Source organism: Anabrus simplex, chromosome X (assembly GCF_040414725.1).
Source record: "Anabrus simplex isolate iqAnaSimp1 chromosome X, ASM4041472v1, whole genome shotgun sequence".
NCBI classification, from domain to species: domain Eukaryota; kingdom Metazoa; phylum Arthropoda; class Insecta; order Orthoptera; family Tettigoniidae; genus Anabrus; species Anabrus simplex.
Genome location: NC_090279.1, coordinates 27,101,789 through 27,122,283, shown reverse-complemented (window position 1 = coordinate 27,122,283; position 20,495 = coordinate 27,101,789).

Below are 20,495 nucleotides of genomic sequence, written 5' to 3'. Positions count from 1 at the left end.
AACTTAAGGATATACAAAGCCTGACTGAAGTGGAGAATGACAACAGGCGCCCTTCCGAACTTTGGACGAAGGGCCATCTCTAAACTAAGTTCTACCGAACTGATATCTGTCCTATCGATATCCATCCTGTCGTTTTCTACGGCAACGTATGCCTGCAAGCTCTAGAGGTAGAACGCCAACTAATCATCATGGATACGAAGTTGCTTAGGTGGAAGGCTGACATAATTAGACTAGATCACATTTCAAAAAATGTTATTAGAAAACGTTTTGGCATTGCAGCGATCCAGAAGAAAATTGGGGAAAGGCGTGTGCGCTGGTTTGGGCATGTGTTGCGTGTAGAGGACGATACATTGGGAAAGTCAGAGTATTACACAGAAAGACGGTGAAAAGAGGCGCTAGGGACGAACTAGACAGCATAGACTGATAAAGTGCACAACAGCCTGAAAGTTGGAAGACTACATGCAGACATGGCCCGAGACCGAACTAACTGGAGTCAATGAACCACAACACCGGACCCTGCCACCAGATGCAGACTGATGAATATTCTGTTACAAAAATGGAATGCAATGGATATCTTACACATCCTAACATTCAAATTATTGAATGTTCAAATTTTCTCCCCTAATGCCTATGTCCGATATCTATAAAAACTTATTTTCTCAAAATAGTGTTTGAATGGCTGAACGCTTCTGGATTTCGTGTTTTAGTGACTCCTATAAATGCATTGTGAAGAAAAACTCACAACTCAAAAAAATAAAAAAATGGGTATATCTGTGTTAAATGGGAAGGACGGTTTGAATATCCGGTGAAATTCTGAGTACCTACAAGAGGGGAGTCCGTCAGTGTATTCTAGCCTGAATAGAATTTTGCAATTCATATTACTGCTTACATACGTCATAGACAGCAGACGATCATATTAATCAGTTTGTTATTTTCACTCCGATCACGCCTATAAATATGAAGACCATGGAGGAGTGGCACAAAGTGGTCAGCTCAGGGCCATGGGACACTCAACGCTCTAAAGCTGGAAAGAAGCCACATAATTAAGTGGTTAGTTCAGGACCATGTGTCTCTACACAAACGGAAGTAAGCCTCATCACTATTTAGCTCAGGACGATGTGTGTCTCCAGAAATGGAAGGTAATCTCATCAATAATTGGTAATCTCAGAAATACGTGTATTTCCACAAGTCAGCAATTAGGAAATTTTATGAATCTTAAAATCTTTTCTTATGTAATTCAATACCAAACCACCATGGCAAATATTTTAGACATTTTAAAGGAAGTCATTAAAGTTGTGGCATGATATTTGTAGACTGCTGAAATGAGAGTGAGGAAACAATAGCGCCTGAGGTGAGATATAAAACAAAGTGGGAAGTAGCAGATAAGATCCGGTCGACTAAATCCTTCAGAAGCATCTAAAATCTATGATGTAAAATGGACTAAGCTACGTAGACAACGGAATGTCCTCTGCCATATATGCCAAGGAAAAAGAAGACACATAAAATGTATGTCGCTTTGCTGGTCTCTGCACTAAATATGTTTAGAAAGTAGAAAGTTAATTTAGACTCCATCAAAAATAGAAATATGATTTTGTGTGTGAAAAGGATTCATAAGCAACATTTTTACTGGTGGTCTTAATAAAAGGTTGTTCTTTAACGTAGCCTATTGTGTCCTCTTACACATGAATTACAAAGAAACAGAGAGTATGAGCTGGTACTTGGTAGTTCTGAGCACCGACATGAATATTTCTTGCCACTAGTTGTGAGAGTACAGTAGGAACAAGTCAGTGCATCACATAAGAGCCGAGAAGACTCTAACCACTCACAAAATCAAATAAACCATTCAGAATTCATAGTTTCCATCACAAATCTGGTTTGAAGTCAAACCTTAGGCTATGACTAGCCATCGCATGACCTTGGTTAAGCCCACCATTCCGAGATTATACAATCATTTCCCACGGATTATCAGAGATCATTTCACACAGTAACCAACAAAGGTGTGACAGCAAAAAATTAATTAGCAATGTCACAACTACAGTTCAAAAACACTACTGCATCAAATGTTTTAAAACAGGACATACACTTATGGTACTTTGTAAGGTCAGTGACAATAATTACAATTTTGAAAGAATATTATATCACTATGTTATTTACCTATTATTATTATTACTATTATTATTATTAGCATAGGGCAACAAGTTAGATACATATATACAAATATATAGTATTTACAAATATACACAGACAAGAAACATGTTTTATAGCAGAATGTCCAGTTGAGTGATCCACTGTATGGCTTCCTCTCTTAGTTCAAAAAGTCACTCGGGCTACCTGTGTAGGAACGTCATGTACATTCACTTACAATAAGGGGATCATCTGTCGAGATGCACCACAGTCGCACTCTGGTGATGAGATATATTTCCACTTATAAAGGGCATCCCTGCGTCGTCCATGATTTGTTCTCACCCATTTCAGAGTGGTCCAAATCTTACGTGGAAGATGATGTTCACCAGAAAAGATGTTGTGTAAGGAACTGTCTGTGGCAACTTCCCAGCGACTTCTCCATTCTTGTAAAGGGTGAAAATTCCCATCAGCCAATGCGACAGCATCATGCAAAGATGGATGTCGTGACTCCAACCTCGTTACATTGAGAACAGGAATATCATCCAAAACAGGCAGTTGAGGGTTCATTTCTATCTTCTTGAACTCTCGGATGGGAGCATTCTATCTTTATAAAACAGGTGGCATTATACCTGACAGAATTGGGAGCCAATAAAGGGATGGGGACTGGATAGTAACAGATATTAACCGCAAGCTAACATTCAGTTGAGTATCAATTAGTCTTGTATATGGGCTATCCAGCCAAACTGGTGCACAGTACTCACCACACGAGAATACCAGTCCCAAAGCAGATCATGAAGTCTTTGCTGATGAACCCCAACTTGAGCCATACAATTTCTGAAGGATAATATTACATGTTTTGAGTTTTTTTGACAGATTCATAAGATGTTGTTTGTAAGATAGTGTGCAATCAAGTGTAATCCACAAATATTTGGGATAGCCGCTATGCCGAAGTTCTTGGTGACAATAACGTATGTGAAGTTTAATGCCAGCTTGGCGATTATTCAGGTGAAAACATGACACTTCTGTTTTGTTAGAAATAGGACACAGTTGCCATTTCTTGAAGTACGTTTCAAGTGAAATCAGGTCTCTTTGTAGCACTTCTACTGTCACACTAAGGTATCCATTTTGAGTGGCTAGTGTTATGATATCAGCATAACAAAATGTTTGCGATGATGTTTCTGGGAGATCGGAGATATACAAATTGAACAGTAGGGGAGGCAGTACCGATCCTTGAGGTTATCCATTTTTTAGCTTCCTTTCTCTACTCATACTATTTACCATACACACTCGAAATCTTCTGTCATTGAGCATATTGCTTATAACCTGCACGATGGTCCTACGGGGTGCACTTCGGAGAAGCTTGTAAATTAATCCTTCCCTCCAGACTGCGTCAAATGCTGCTGTAAGATCAATGAATACAGCTGAGGTCTTGAGTTGTTTCTGGAAACTTGCTTCCATGTGGAATGTCAGTGAAAGCACTTGATCGCAGCAGCTGCGATTTGGCCTGAATCCAGCTTGATCAAATGTAATACGCTGAAAAATAGTTGCGCTGCTTCTGTTGTGGAATAGCCTCTCAAAAAGAAGGGCAACTGGTCTATAACTGCTTGGGCCCTTGGCAGGCTTACCTGGTTTCAAGATGGAAATCACTTTCGTTCGTTTGAATTCTGCCGGGAGTTGTCTTTTCTGTAGAAGGTCGGTAAAAAACCTCAACAGCCAACTTCTTGCATTCTTCCCTAAATGAATGCGAAATTCTGGATGAATGTCGTCAAAATCTGGAGCTGTACTTGGTTTAACGTCTTTGAGAGCAGCATTGATGTCTTGCACCGTAGGCGGTTGTGAATACCTTGATGTGCGTGGTGTTCTTGATTCCAGAGTTTGGAGCTGGCGCCGTATGCATTTGGTATGTTTCTTATCTCATGGAGTTTGGGAAGTTGTGACGATGTGAGATGCTACTTCATCCGGAGTAATTCCAAGCTGTTGCTTCACCATAGGTGTCCTTCCTCCAAGTTTCTGCGGTGCCCCCAAGATCTTCTACTGGAATGAGTTAGGTCGATATTCTCCACTGTCTCTATCCGCCGTTCTTTCCGGGTAGTATCCATGCTGGAAGGAAGTTAATCAGCTATGTCTTCATCACCAGTATGCAGATATTCGTTATAGAGTGCATCAGTCTCTACATTCCAACCAGGGATGTATTCTTTTCTATGGCATACTGTTCTTATCCGCAATCATAACTGCATCTACGAAACGCTTGTAATTGTGCTTGGGATCAATCCACCGAACACATTTATCCAGTTCAGTGGTGAATGTTGACCAATTTGCTTTTCTGAAGTTCCTCCGAGCATGTGGTATTGACCGTACAACAGGAATTTTGATGCCAATGTCCACTACAATGGGGCCATGTTGACTGTGGGGAAAATGTCTTAACACTTTACGACTGGTATGTAAGGGCTGTCCTGCATCATTGCAGCTAAGAAATCACAAGTCAGAATTGAAATCCCTATTTCATACAGCTGACTGGAAAATACCAAGATCTTTTGGGTAAGAAATCAGATGGACATTGTTCATTTCTGTCTATTCTACGAGTTTCTTACCACATTCATTGTCATTCGAGTACTTCCATAGTTCGTGATGGCTGTTGAAGTCGCCTATATAAACTGCAGGGTGTTGAACAGTCGGGAGTACGGTACCAGACCACTGTGCGTTTGGGGGCTTATAAATGTTAAAAATAGTAACATGTGCCACACGCACAGCAACACAATGGATGTCTTCGTCTTCGTTTTGAAAGAGCAGTGAGGCATCTTGGAAATTATTACGAACATAAGTAGCTATACCATGTGCACTGTGATCTGTTGCACCAAGAGCTGTGTAACCATTAATGAGGCCCCTTTTCCGAAACTCTTCTTCATTGGCTGTATGGATTTCATGTATACCCACAACATCTACATTATTATTCAGGATAACTTTGGATAGGTAGTCACATTTTTCTCTGCTGATGCTTTCTACGTTAAGCTCAAAAACAAGGATGAAAGGTTCCATGAAATACTTCTGCCATTGCTAGAGGATCTTTAAAAAGATAGGTCCAGCAGCCACAGTTATTGCTTTCTTAGCCACACCCGGGGGTCACGTGTAGGGCACTTTCAGGGTAAACCTACAGACGTGAAGCAATAATGTACCGCTTATTTATCTACTTTTATGAGATAATAAATTCACTTACTTGAAGAATTCTGAATTTTTTAGGCAACCTGCACAAATTTAAAACTCCACTTGTACCTGTCCATTTTATTAGTTAATACTAATTGTGTAAGTATGTTTGCAATCAACACACTAGAAGCACCTGACTGACAATGAACACTAAAATGAATCAGAAAGTGTGACCACATCAATGGAATGAACATAAATTCAATAGCACAATTTTTTAATGCTTACAACAATGCACAAGTTTTATTTGAAAACTATGATACCGAAGATGTAGCATAACTGACCTCAAAGTTTCATTTCTACAACACATTATCTGCTTTGGCGTCCACAAATGGGGGAATCTGACTTAACACACTAGAGAACAGAAATGATCAGAAAAAAGTAATCTAACCAAATAATTTCAAAATGATATTCTTCGAGTCATCACAACTCAGCCATCATTACATTGATTAATGAAACTGATTATGTTAGTTTTAAATATTTATTGTTTACAATGTACATAAAACATAACAATTTCAAATTTGTAGATTTAATTTTTAATCTACAAATATCGCTTTTTCTGTGTGTCACTGTTGGAATGAACGTATAAAAATATTACTCAGAATATCTGGAAGCAATAGTTTCAGATAGCATTTCAGATGATACGAATGTGATGAACAAATGATGCAGAGAAAGTGAAAGAAAGAACACTTTTTCATGGTTGCTTAAAGGTATTGTAAACAAATACACTTCAAAAATATCTAGCTTTACCAGAGATTCTTTTTGTAGATATATATTGAATAAAACTACGAGTACATGATGGAACATTAAATATGACCTTAAAGTTCCTGAATATTTTAGATAATTTTAACCAATAGAATTTTCAGATATTAGTGTTTAAATGTAACCTTGTAAGACAGGATTGAACTGATGAAAATGGCCACTTTTGGCGATAAACCAACCACTACTGAACACAACTGTGAATAGGTACAACATATTCCATATTGTATAGGACTTGTAGTATACGTACTTTGTTTCTTCTTTGATGTATGGCAACAGCTGATCATCAGTATGTTCCTCTATGAATATTTCCTCCTTAGTATCTTCGGAAGGCTGTCAGTAAGAAATAAGAAAAGTAGAATAAAGAAGTAAGGAAATAAAAATATATAGGCCTAAAATAGAAACAGCTGAGAAAATAAATTTCATAGTGGCACAAGAAGAGTATAATTAATTTATCTCCCATTTAAAAAATATATAATGGAAAGGAACAATCAAATGAAAATCCCATTAAATGCAAGAGAGGTGTCTACCTTGGTGGAAAATGGTACACAAAAATACATTATTATCAAGCACTAAATTTTAAAGGACAGAGAAGAAGACAATTTCCTAAAAACAGTATTATACAATTTTTGCTATTTTTTTCTATTAAGCACACAGCTCATCCTTAATAAATGTATAGAATTTACAAACTCTTACTCATAATATTTTCTGTTTTACAAACATTATCAACATACATACCACTTGTGCAACTACTTCAAATAATACTATACAAATTCTATGAGGTTAAGATTTACATTGAATCAATCAATGAATCAATCAAACCACAGCAATTAGGGTTGTTGGTTGTTTAAATAGAAAAAAGATTGTGGAAATATATGAAACAAATTATTTCAATCACTAAATCGTCTTCCTATAAGTGAACATTTGCCAAAATATGTCCCCTTGAATTCAAACTTATCTTCATGTTGCGATCTTTCCTAGACTTAAAGAACATAATTTAAATGTATTCATCAACTAATGTCATTCCAAGCCATCTCTCCAATGACATCTCAGAATAGAGTGCTTAATCAAACAACTTGTCTAATTTCTCCAAGTCTCCCCAGCTGAAACTTTGCAAAATCTCTGTAACACAACTCTTTTGTTAGAAATCACCCGCAAGAAATGGAGCTATTTCTGTGGATCATTTCCTGTTCTCTACTCAAGTAATACTGGTGATGGTATCACACTCTCACTGTGGCTTCACTGGATATTTATATGCCCTCTCCTTTACTACCCCTAAAAAACCTCATAATCATATTAAGAGACCTGTAAATTTTATTTTCAATATGTTTAAATGATTACTATAATGAAGCTATATCCTTATTATGAATAGATAGGTACTTACAGAGATCCCCATGAAGAAATTTCACCCATCAATACAATAATAAAACTGAAGAGGACTCTTTCTATTTGTGAAACAAAGAAACTGACTTTTCACCACATTTACAAATATAGCATTGCCCAATGTCCATCTTACAATAATGTCAAGGTCTTTTCCAGTTACTCATAATCCTGAAACTTATTTATTACAAAGAGCCTCATCACTTATTTCAGTTCCTCATTCATATTGTTTAATATATCAGAAAATAAAGGTCTCATAATACTGCCCTGTGGGACCCAATCCCATAATTGTTAAAAGGGCAAATAAAGCTTCACCTACTCTTATGCTTTGAGTTCTATTTTGTAGAAATACACCAGACGTGGCCAAATTTTAATGGTAAAAGGTATATTTCTACCTTTATGTAAACTATTGACCTTTATAGCCTAATCCTTGAAGTTGTTTGGAGGCAAAGTTTCCACTTGGGATATCCTGGTCCACACTATTGTATTTTTTTCGTACAGTGGCTACAGTGAGAACCACAATGTAATTTCATTATTCACATGGTTTTGTGTCATTTTTGTTAGTGAGCATGTTCTGTTGTTTATCTTAATTATCTGCATATTGTTGCTGTTTGGAAGTAAATAATGTGACATATTGTTAAGACTGTGCATTCTGTAAATTACATGTGTTATTGATACTATTCAGGAGTTCAGTTGTATTTCTTAAGAGTGGTTCTAGAGAACTGTCAAATTTTGAGGTTATGGGGAGACGAAGAGACCTTTCGCCAAGAAAGGCACTGTCAGAGAGCTACTTCTTGAGAAACGTCATTCACAACAAGAAATGCATTCTAGATTGCAAATACCACAGCAATCTGTAAGTAGAATTTTAAAATGTTAAGATAACGGGAAGACAAAATGTGATGAAGATGATTGTTGTTTTAAGGGGCCTAATATCGAAGGTCATCGGCCCAAGACAAAATGTCAACAACGTGTTGGAAACTGTGGGCGAAAGAAGAAACTAACCCCAAGGAGGAAGCAAAACTGATTAATTTGTCAGTAAACAACAGCAAGGTTACTAGTTTGGATTTACGTAAGAAATTAGAAGAGTATGGGTCATTTGTATTAGCCAGGACTCTGAGGCGAGAGCTGTTTAATGCTGGAATGAAAGCAAGATGACCTCAAGGCAAAGCGAAGTTTACTCCTGCTATGGCTGCAAAGAGGTTCCAGTGTGCCAAGACTCTCCAGAATTGGTCATCTGATGAATGGAAACAGGCAAGTCCATGACAATTACTGTAATTCCTAAATTATCATTCATTATTCCGTTATAACCCAATCTCAGTGATGTAACCGTACAGCACAGTAAATGTATGAAATTCTTCTTTTAAACCTTACAGCTTATTGCTTTTAATGCTAGGCTTATTTGTTTTATTTATTTCAGGTTTGCTTTAGTGACGGATTGGTATTTCCTGTCGAAGAAGAGACAAGTCAATATGTCAGAAGATAAGGAGAAGCATTCCATCCAGATTGAGTGAGGCATCCAACTTCAGTGATGGTCTGGAGTGTGTTTTCTTGGTATGGCCGTGGACGATTATATATTGTAGAAGGAACTATCAGACGTGAACAGTATAGTACTAAGAACCCGTTCGGTAGCTCAGGTGCAAGAGTAGTTTGGCCAAAGTGAATTTATTTTTATGCAAGATGGGCCTCCTTGCCACAAAGCCTAGAAACAGTCCAGACATGAACCCCGTAGAATATCCTTAGCTGATAGCAAAGAAAATTCCAAAGAAAAATAACGACAAAAATTGGCTTGATTGAGAAGCTCGGTCAGATGGGGTGTCATGATGACGATTTAAAGAGTCAGGGTAAAATACTGTTTGAGGGTATGCTCAGTCTAATCAAGTCGCTCATGAAAGCTAACGGGGTGCATACCAAGTACTAATGTCATGAACTTAAAAACTGGTAACATCTCATGTGCTCAATTCTCAAATTTTTAATGTTTAATAATTTGGCCATATCTTTATAGTCATCCATTTAGCCATTGTTTTATCTATCCAAACGCACTAATTTTTTGTCAGTAGTTTCCCGAGATCTACCCTAAGAAAATCCTTAGATATGTCAATCGTGATACATCTGACTTCCTGAATCTAATATATCTGCTATATCCTGATGGAATCCACAAGATGAGCTTCAGTGGAATAATATTTCCTAAACCTGAACTACCTTCTATCGAGCCAGTTGGTAATTTCTTAAATGTGTATAACATAATCAGAAAGAATGCATTCCGAGAGCTTGCATGCAACACAAGTCAAGACGACTATTGTGTAATTACTAGCTTTAAGTTTAGCACATTTTCTCTATACACAGAGTGCTACTACACTAAGTATTCACTCATCTGGTATAGCTGTTTCATACATACCCTAATCAATATCTCAAAGAACTGACTTTCGCATATGCCAAGAAATTTTACCCATCCCAGCAGCATTTCTAGTTTAAAATTTTTGTATATTACTTTCAATGTTCCTTATAGTGGATATTGTAAAGTAATTTCAAAGGATTAGGTGAAATTGACAACTGCGTCAGGTACTGCAAAAGGACATGATCATACCATTGGTGACATATCCTATGCATCACGAGTGACAGCTGCGATGCCCATTGACTAATGAAGTATACACATTCCCATGTTGTGTAATTGCTACTTCATACCTTTCTAAATCTGTCAACATTCAACACCGTACACAGCAACAAGCCGTAGTAACAAGGCTGAAAGTAATTCCAGTATCAAGGAAGACAATGTACACTGCCGGCTGGTGCTCTCAGTGCTTTTCAATTAGCATTCTGGCAGTGAAAATGGAATGAGTTGTTCCAACACCCTTAATGAAGATGCATTGGATAGCAATAATGCCGGCGATTTCACCCAGTCAATAATGAAGGCTACTCTAAAAGACCTTCTCATGTACATTTGGGTGCAATTTGGATGGTAATTTGCACATTCTGCTGAATCGTCACTTTGCTCAAAAATAGGCACAAGGATGTTTACAGTCCAATGACTGGGAACAGAGCCAGAGTCAACTCTGGCACTGAATAAGCTTGTCAGCCAGTTGATAACGAGTTCTTTAAACTGCCTCATCTTCCAGAAGTTTGCTGGATGGTCATCCGGTCGTGGCGCTTTTTGGCCTTCATACTCCTAATGGCACGCTCCACTTCCTTTGATGTGATGCATAAGATGGGACTTACCATCAGGAATAGGGTGATGTGGTAATTCAATGCAGGAAATATCTACAAATGATGTTGCCAATGATTGAGGATTTATTGTTTGTCCTCTAATCACTGGTCATCTTTGTCTCTAATGCAGACAGTGTGCTCAATACTTGTGTCAATTTTCGTCAGATGGAAAACAGTTCTCTTCTTCTTCCCTTGAGCTCAGTGGTGTACAGAGTTTATCAGGACAACACCGACAAAAATTCAAGGATGCTCTTCGTATTATGTTAAGAATAATGGTTCAATCAGACTGGCGGGAAAAATTATATTTTTGAGAAAATGAGGTTAAATTGTTACTTCCTGGTGCGCGACTGAAATTGAAGAGCTGCTGCCGCCTTTCAGGGAAGACAGGGTTAGGGAGGTGTTGTGGAGTGTATGAGCAGACAGAGATAATGCTTCCTCATACAACTTCGAAAGGATTGTCTGTAACAGGCAATATCCACAGTCCATTTATCTAATAGCCGTAACTGCACACACAGTTAAAGAACACACTGTATTTAAGACACACATGTTAGTCAAGGAAATCACCAGACTGTTTCTCCTCTCGTCTGTTTGTCGCAGTAATATTCTATATTAATTAACATGCTCGATGATTGTGTATTCCTTCCCTCATAATATTGTAAACTCAATGAAATACTGAATGAAGGATTCAACACGCCCAATGGTTTGATTACAGTGTATGTTCAATAAGGCCCCCTCCTACTTTGGTGTATAGTTCACTATGGCGTAGTAGTGAGTGACTATGGACTATGTCCAGGATGTGTAGTGTGTGGCGAACGGTTTGGAAAGCTGCCTGTATTCTTGTTACAAGATGTCTTCTCTTTCTATAGGGTTCACATAGTAGTCAATTCGTGTAGAACAAACTGTACAGTGCCTACCGGAGTGTGGAAGCGACTATGCGAAAAGAACGAGAAACTTGTGCATTCGCATCGATAATTACCTATTTCTCCAAATTTCACTTCCCATCCCTTCTCTTTTCTGACGCACAGCGGCTGACTCTCTGACATAGCAAATAGAGCAAGTTCATCAATCTGAAATGAATGACCGGAAGTAACAAGGTCACTTTAATTTCCTCAAAAGGAAACATTTCCCCAAGAATCTGACTGCACCATCATTCTCAACATTCCACGAAGAGCATCCCCAATTTCTCTGTCAGTATAGTTCTGATACACCTTGTACACAGGTCATTACAGTGTGTGCATCTCGATTGAGCGACAGATTTCTTAACCACAGGTTCCTCAAAGACAATTTTTTCCCTGTGTTCTGTGGAGTCTTTTGTGAAAGCCAATTTATATACAGGGAAAGAATTGTCTTTGAGGAACCTGTGGCTAAGAAATCTCAATCTGAACTGCATGACCGGAAGTAACAAGGTCACTTTAATTTCCTCAAAAGGAAACATTTCCCCGAGAATCTGACTGCACCATCATTCTCAACATTCCACGAAGAGCATCCCTGATTTCTCTGTCAGTATAGTTCTCAGCCACCTTGTACACAGGTCATTACAGTGAGTGCGTCTCGATTGAGATTTATATACAGTATGCCTTCGTCTTATACTACAACTCTTCTTGGACTGCAATCATCCATAGGAACGTTAGATATTCAACACAAGAGGAACTAGGTTATATCATACCCAAGTTTACTGTGACGGTTGCAGTGAAAGATCTGTAGAATGTGTCTACATGTTGCCAAATGCATTAAGATCAACAAGAGGAAAATTTATGTTGTTGCTAGGGTCTCCTTCTAGTCTTTAAGCTTCCACCACTTGATGTTCTCAGGGGCATAGAGGTGCTTAAATCCTACCTTATGCAGAGGTGGAATACAGTCAGATGATATGACATTCTCATCCTTTCTTCGTCGTAGATCACGGTGCTGAACAACGATAAGGTCAATTTGCTTGCTTCAGTCACCACAAGTGAAACCTCAAATATGAGCTCCATCATCATATCAGGTACCGAAAGTATTACCACCATGGCAGCTATAAAAATTCTTAGTGACCATCATGCGCATTAAGGTCATCACAAAGAAGTGGAAACTCATCTTCAGGATACGTTGCAACATGACCTCGTAGTTCCTGCCAATGCACTTCCTTATCCAGGTCATCACAGCCAGATTGTGACATAGAAAACACAAGTTCGAGAGGATGCAACGTCAAATGTAATTCACATAAGGCTGTCGGAATAGCACTGAACCTCAGCAACTGAATCTTGCATGCTTGTGCACACAATGAAATCAACACCATTCCTGCTGGATGTAACCTGGCAGATAAGTTCACAGACATCTTTGATGTCATGAGATTTCTGGCCTTTCCAAAGGGAGCAACTTAAAATCTAATTACATAGCTATACTTCAATTCTAAACCGGACTTATATTATCCAAATTGCAACAGGTTAACAGGAACAATAGAATGAAAAGATTAAGTAATAATAAAGCAAGAATAATATTTACTAATAAAATAATTATTCTACAATAATTCTAAGCCACATTTAGATGTATCCTAACTACAATAGTTTATCTGAAGCAACAAATATTCCTAAAGTATGAATTTATGGAACATATGAGAATGTAAATATTCATTGACTATGTACATAAAATTTAGTTTCCTTGATTCAACAAAGAGACAAAAACGTGAATAGTTTGAATGTAATTATCAGTCAAAGAACAGTGGCCAGTTATAATCATAAATTTAAGCCATATTAATGAAAGTCAATTGAACATAACCTACGGCATATTGTTTATTTGATGGTTTCTACCTTTTCTCTTTCACATCGACACAGATAGGTCATATGGCGATGATGAGCTAAAAATGGCTAGGAATGAGAAGGAAGCAATTGTGGCCTTAATTAAGGTACATTCGCACCATTTCTTTGCTGTGAAAATGTGAAACATGCACTTCAGGGCTGTCGACAGTGGGTTCGAGCCCAGCATCTTATAAATGCAGGCCATAATAATGGCCAGTTATTCAGTACTACAAGGAAGCAATTGCTTGAATTCCTTCTCTTCCAATACTTACTGTGAGAGTATATTAATATGTCATTTCAAACAATACGTTAAAAAGTAAGTTTTTATTTTAGAAATTCAGCTTTCACAGTTCCCCAGATGTACATGCACATTTGGACATAAGTTTTTATATACATGTCCAAAATTTTACGATACATGGGGTTACTTTGGAAAAGTAAAGAGTAAAGTAGATTCCCAAAATTCTATGCAGAGCATGCCTTCCTCCCTTGAAGTCAGGATGGGCTGCCTAGGTATGCTCTTCGGATCTAGGATCGAGGTGGCCCTTACTTCTTCGCAGCTTCTCTGTATGCCCTTCAGCAAGAATCCCTTTAAGAGACTTATCAAGCTTATCGACATTGTAATTATGTTAGACAATGCTTCCAAATTTATGCTTATATTCTTGCAACACATTCCAAAGTAACCCCATGAAAGAACCTTACTCAGAAGAACAGCCAAAGACATGATTCTTGAGGTGATCAAGCTAATGCAAGTTGAACCTAACAGCACTTCAGTTAGAGTAAAACAATTCACTTCAACTAACATTTCTTGACAATGTGAACATTTGATACCACACGATACAACAAGCAACGTCTCTCACTGAGGTTAAAAATTAAATAACTGGAAAGGAGGTTCAACCTATTCAATACTCAAAAGAAAGAAACGTAGCAATCACATTTCTATTTAAATGGGACCGGTTTCGACCTTAGTCTAGGTCATCATCAGCCATAAAAAACATGTAAAATGTTTATGAATGTTGGAGGTCAGTTTCACAATCTGTTAGGCACAAAGACACGACACCACATTATGTCCTGCACAAAGTCACAATACTAACAATCAACATACGAAGATCAAAAAGGCTTGAATTTGCAGACGAACAGATCAGTAGTAGAAAGCCGCCAGCTCCCGGTGACAAGCGCGGCACACTCAAGGTCACGCGTTGCGGCCAAACACAAAAGTGGAGTGGAGAACGTTTCGATGGTTCAAAACCTGTCACGGCTGCGGGAAGCCAAGTACGTATATAAAAATATACGACGCCAATTAGTACAACTGAATGAACAGTTGACTTGAAAACACAATTGTAGAGAGAAGGAAAAAATGTAGTAAAAAGCGCAATATCGGAAAACAAATGAAAACTTATATGCACAGTGCGCTATTTTTTAAAAAGAAAATTTTTTTTGATTATGATTGAAGTAGTCGAAGTTGGCGCAAGACAAAAATTTGAAAGAGGAGAATAAATTAAATGAGGAAGAGTGATAGTGAATTATCGCATGGAATATTTGGAAGAGAAGTGTCCGAAAATACTAATAAATTGCAGGGTATATGCAGTAAACGGGAATCATGGATCAAAGGTATCTGGGCATAGAGAAATACTCACAGGTCAATTTATCTCCAAAAGTGAGGAGACAGGGTTGGATCAAACACATTTCAATGACACTTGGGTGAAATATCAATTAAGAAATAGTAAATGTTATGATTATCATTATTTTACTGTAAAACCAATTATAGTATTAACATTAACAGCTAAAAGATAGCTGGGCATCTCAGAGAAGTTAACTGTTAACAATGTAGAATGACACTACATAAGCACTGTACAAGTCTACAGATAGTTTCACCTTAAAGTTCTACACAACACTTTACAGTGCAAATGCAGTTTTCACACATCACACAGGATTTCTACAAACCAATTTTACTAATTCCGCATCAATATATTGAAATAATACACTTTTAATACTTCTGCATCATTTATACAGCAGTGTATACTGCGGAAAGAAATATTTCACCTACAACATATTGTAACCGAAAATGGCGTAACTGGAGAAAAAATTGAGATTGCCGCAAAAGCCTAATTTAATTCGGTCAGTGGGTCATTTACAACAGCTGTGGTGATGGCCAGGATCTGATAACATTGGAGAAATTCGCCTTTAGGCTCATTGCTGCATGGCCGTGTGGCGATCCACTCCTTTTATCTTATTGGTCAGGAGGTTACCATGCAACAGATATGAACAGTTAACATTTTCAAGGCTAACACCGCCCGGCAAGTTTTCAGAACTCTTCACAAGAACAGTTTTGAACCATGATACTTTAAGAAGACGTGAATAAAATTATGATTGGTTTCCAACTAATCACACTTTCTAGGCCAAGAACTGATAAAAGCAGTGTGTAATCGACGCTCAACTTACTCAGCTCCTACACTACTGATTTCATACTGCTCTACTTTAGAGCACAACTTCACTTCGCTTTCCCACAACAATTCTACAAGATATTCTTCTCCAAGAGACGTTTATTAGTCGTGATGTCTCATAAAGGGAACACTTTATTTCGTCTTCTACAAGACATAACCACGACTATATTAATTCCAGAACACGTGTGGTATGCATAAATCATCTGAACCAGCAAGTTAAGTGTCGACTGACATTTAAATAGGCATGGTTGGAACACATATCAATGTGCAGCTTCAGTTACAGAGAGAGAGAGAGAGAGAGACAGAGAGAGGAAGCCTACGCTTACGAGAAGCCTGCAAGACAAGGAACAAGGGGAATCATCATGCTGCTTGCAAGAGGAATCTTTACTTTCATCATGGTGCACCTTGCAAGGGATATTTCTTCCGGAATGTCTAACTTAAAGGGGAGATCCCACCAAACCCTAAAGGGAGGTAAAGGGACCAATCGTGAGACGTTGCCAGCCAGGAATTAATCAACTTCAATCATAAAATTTTAAGTAACTTTTTTAAATATTAGTTTCATTTCCAGAGGGTCTTCATTCTTGAAATAATATTTTCTATTACTTTCTGCTGTTTATCGCTTCTGATCTACTCATTGATGTTGGTAAATTTTGTGAATGATTGAAATATACTCATGTCCATAAAATCCAGAACACCTTGAAAGACTAGAGATAGGAAGTCTATATTCATAGGATATGTGCATTAGTATGTTCTGAAGAAAGGTCCACATCAATATCTCTGCGCAACACCGACTGGTAAATTGTGCCTGCTGTGTTTTTAGTCTTAAGGTCTATAAAATGTGCTTAAATGTAGCTGCATATGCTTTTATAATATACTTTATATTAGGCTTATACCTTGTCAAATTAAGCAATATAGACCTTAAGACTAAAAACAACGCAACATGACGAAGTCATTCTAGGAACTTGTTTTACTCGTAAAACTTGAACGTTAATGATATAATTCAAGGTCATATGTACATAGCAAAGTTTTATCATATGTTGTGATCCTTTTAATGTGTTCAAAAAGTGGTATCTTTTTAATATATAATAGTTTTCTAAACTTAGACATAAAAAACAGTATTATTCACTCTGAAACATATCACCTAATGTCAGTCAAATATGAAATGTTTATGGGCAAGGTACAACTATTAAAAAAATGTATTCTAATGTGAATGTACATGACAGCTGAGGATGACGTGTGAAGAGTCGAAACATGTCCTGTTATTAAGAAGAAAATTTTAATAAATTAGTATTGATTAGGTGGATCTCTTTCTCTCTATGACATCCTTAGTTCATCTATATGAGTTGAGAAACTAAACTCTTGACACTAAGGTGACATAAGTGAAGTGTGCTTTTATGTCTATTTAGGGCTGACTGGACAATGTGACCTGTAACTTCAAGGAGGGGGAGATCAGGGTGAATGGACTAGCAGGTAGACAGGTTGATGGGATAGGTGGGGAATGGGAAGTGTGGCAAGGGAAAATATTGGTATGGTCAGAGGGATTATGGCTGTTTGTGGTATGCATTGCCAATTGCTAAAATGAAACTAAAACACAGCATATGACTACACCCTATTAACGGTCAGCAATTAACATATTTTAGGTAATTAAATTGTCAGTAATAATAATAGTGATAATGTGCAACAGCAGATTAGGCATACAGAATACTCAAGTAGGAGCTTTTTCTACGTAGTGTAGACGTTAGAACTATGTACACGTAATATGGAGGCCTGACTTAAAAGAGAACGAGTTAGGAAAATTTTATTAAAGAGTATGTAGATCGACAGGGGGTAGGATAAGAAGACAGATTAAGTGAATAGATATTTAGACAGATAGATAAATACAGTACATGGATAGATAGATAGATAGATAGACAAATTTACTTGAAAAAATAAAAAAAGCTAGCTCCTCAGCTGTGACTTACGGTAAATGATGGGTTTGGACTCACATAGTCAAGTGATCAAATAGCACTGCAAGAGAAGCTTATGCCATAGGAAGTTCCTTTAACTGACACACTTTTAATTTCATCCCGTCAGCCTTCTTGATTATGATGTCTCCTGAGTCAGTCCAAGTGTTTTCAAAACCAAAACACTGGATTGCTGTCATCATGATGGACATTCTGGTAGCTGTAAGATCTTCACAGATTGTTGTGGATGAGAATTTCAGTTTCCTTTTCCTAGTGAAGACATTCTGCCATGAGTGATAAGACACAAATTTAAATAGGATAGGTCTTGTTTTCCATGGTGATCAAGGAGCCAGTCTGTGACACCTCTCAATATCATTAAGTGTAACATATGTACCTACTGCTTTGCACACGCTGAGCACTAGTTGATCTCAGTTTTCGTTCAAACATTTGGGGATGCCGAAAATCTTACATTATTCCTCCTGTTGTATTGCTCCAATGAATAACATTTGGAGTCCATATCCTCCTTCATTTTGTGGATTTCCACCTCCTTTTTATCAAGATTTTCAGTTTACTCTGAAAATGCTTCGACATTAAATATTAAACTTTTTTCAAGTTCTCTTATAACCATTTCTGTTATGCAGGTCAAAATGGCCTGCACAATTTTTTTAAGGAAGCTGTCCGAATTAATAAAGTTGTCCAGCGTGCACTTCATGAGGTGGTCTACGTTGGCATCGATGGTAGTGGCTGGGCCTTTAAGTCTGTTGTTTTGGCGGCCCATTTTGTTTAGAATGCAAATTTGGAAGAAAAAGAACAATACCGAAAAAATGTGTTGGTATGATTCATAAATACAAACGTAACACTGCCACAAGTTTTTATCACTTCCACTGCTGTATAACACCTTCAAATCACTTGATTACTGAGGAGCCTCACTCACCCACGTCCGAGATGAACCATTTCATCAGATAGGTTAGAAACTCAACATGGTGCGGCCCGAATGGTGTCACGATGCATTACGCATTTACACAAGGTTTACCTACATCAGCACATTTAAAAATTGTAATAATAATAATAATCATAATAATAATAATAATAATCGCAATAGCAATGAGCACTTGAATGAGTATTAAGTTCAAGTGATTTTCACACTTACCTGCATTCAGTCAGTGTTTTTTGTCTCTTTTTACATTTTACGAGGTAGTGACTATCGCAAACGTCATTACATAGTAAACAAACAGAGTCATCTGTTGTCCATGTGCATATTTCGCTGTGGAAGCCATATATTTAAGCTATTAGAAAGCTGAAAACGCAATATAGGCCTCTCCATTCAGCAACACACAGAATATACAATAGTAAGCAAATCAAAACATTGAAAATTGGATCAACCGATCAGAGCGCTATAGGCTACCCATATAGCTACTGAAGCTATTGGTTACTTCACATTCAATATCACACTTGGTTTTGTTTGAATGTTTATTCAGTTTCCTTTACAATTTATTCCTGGCATAAAAGACATAAGCCTACCCAAGATTAGTGTTATAAAAATTAAAAAATGTGCTTCTATTAAGGGATAAATAAGGTATGTCCATTTTATCTGGCCGAAGAACGAATTTCCAGATATTTTCTGAATTCCCTGACATTTCCTGGTTTTCCCGCTATTAATCAAATTCTCTGACATTCCCTGATTTGCGGTTATCCATGCAGGTGGACACCCTGTTAAACCCTTATTTGTGCCGATGACCTTCGATGTTAGGCCCCTTAAAACAACAAGCAGCATCAAACCCATATTTGTATCGGGAGGCCACTCACTTTTTATTTTCGTTAAAGTGAAAAAAGGTTCATGACCGTGTGTTGCTGTATATGTTTTTATTAGTTGATGTGGTAACCTCCTTTTGTCGAATTAGTCAAGTGGAGACACTCATGCTTGAAGTTGGCTACAGCTTTAATGTTGAAACCGACTACAGAGGGATGTGTAATGAAGAATCAGTAATGAGAGGAGGGTAGAACAATATTTAAGATCACAGAAAAAAGGGTAACATTTTGTGAAAAACACTGTGTATACATTTACCTACACCGTCAACCTTTCTGGTATGAACTAGTTGCCTTTGTAGCGTCAGAACAAATGACACTTGCACTTCTTGTATTGTATCTCTATGGTATTGAGGCGGGGGAAAGAAGATAGGCAGAGCATTGAGCTTATGCGCTGTTGGCTGTAGGCTGAACATTTACAGCGATAATGGCACAAACTTCTTCAGAGTAGCTAAATAAATCAAGACTTATCTGTAAAACAACCTTCAGAAAACCAACTCTTCACACAACTGCAGGCATGGGACTAAGATTCCTCCTTTTTATAACACAAGGTCCTCTATGTAACACTTTGACTAGAGTAATCAGGATCATGACTTTAATCCCTTACGCATGAAATCACGGCTGATGATGCACATGCAATGGGCGAAACATGTCCCCTTAAATTAGTATGACAAGATGAAATTCTTAATTTTAAGAACCCAATGTGTATTGAATACGAGGATTTCAATAAACTTTTGTAACCTCGTTGATTTAATGTACATTTCAATATGGACAAGTCATGAGATTTGTAACATATAATTATCTGAGATTGTTGTAAACAACCAACGGAGTGAAATTAAAGTCCACTGTTTGTATCGGAGTTGAACCCT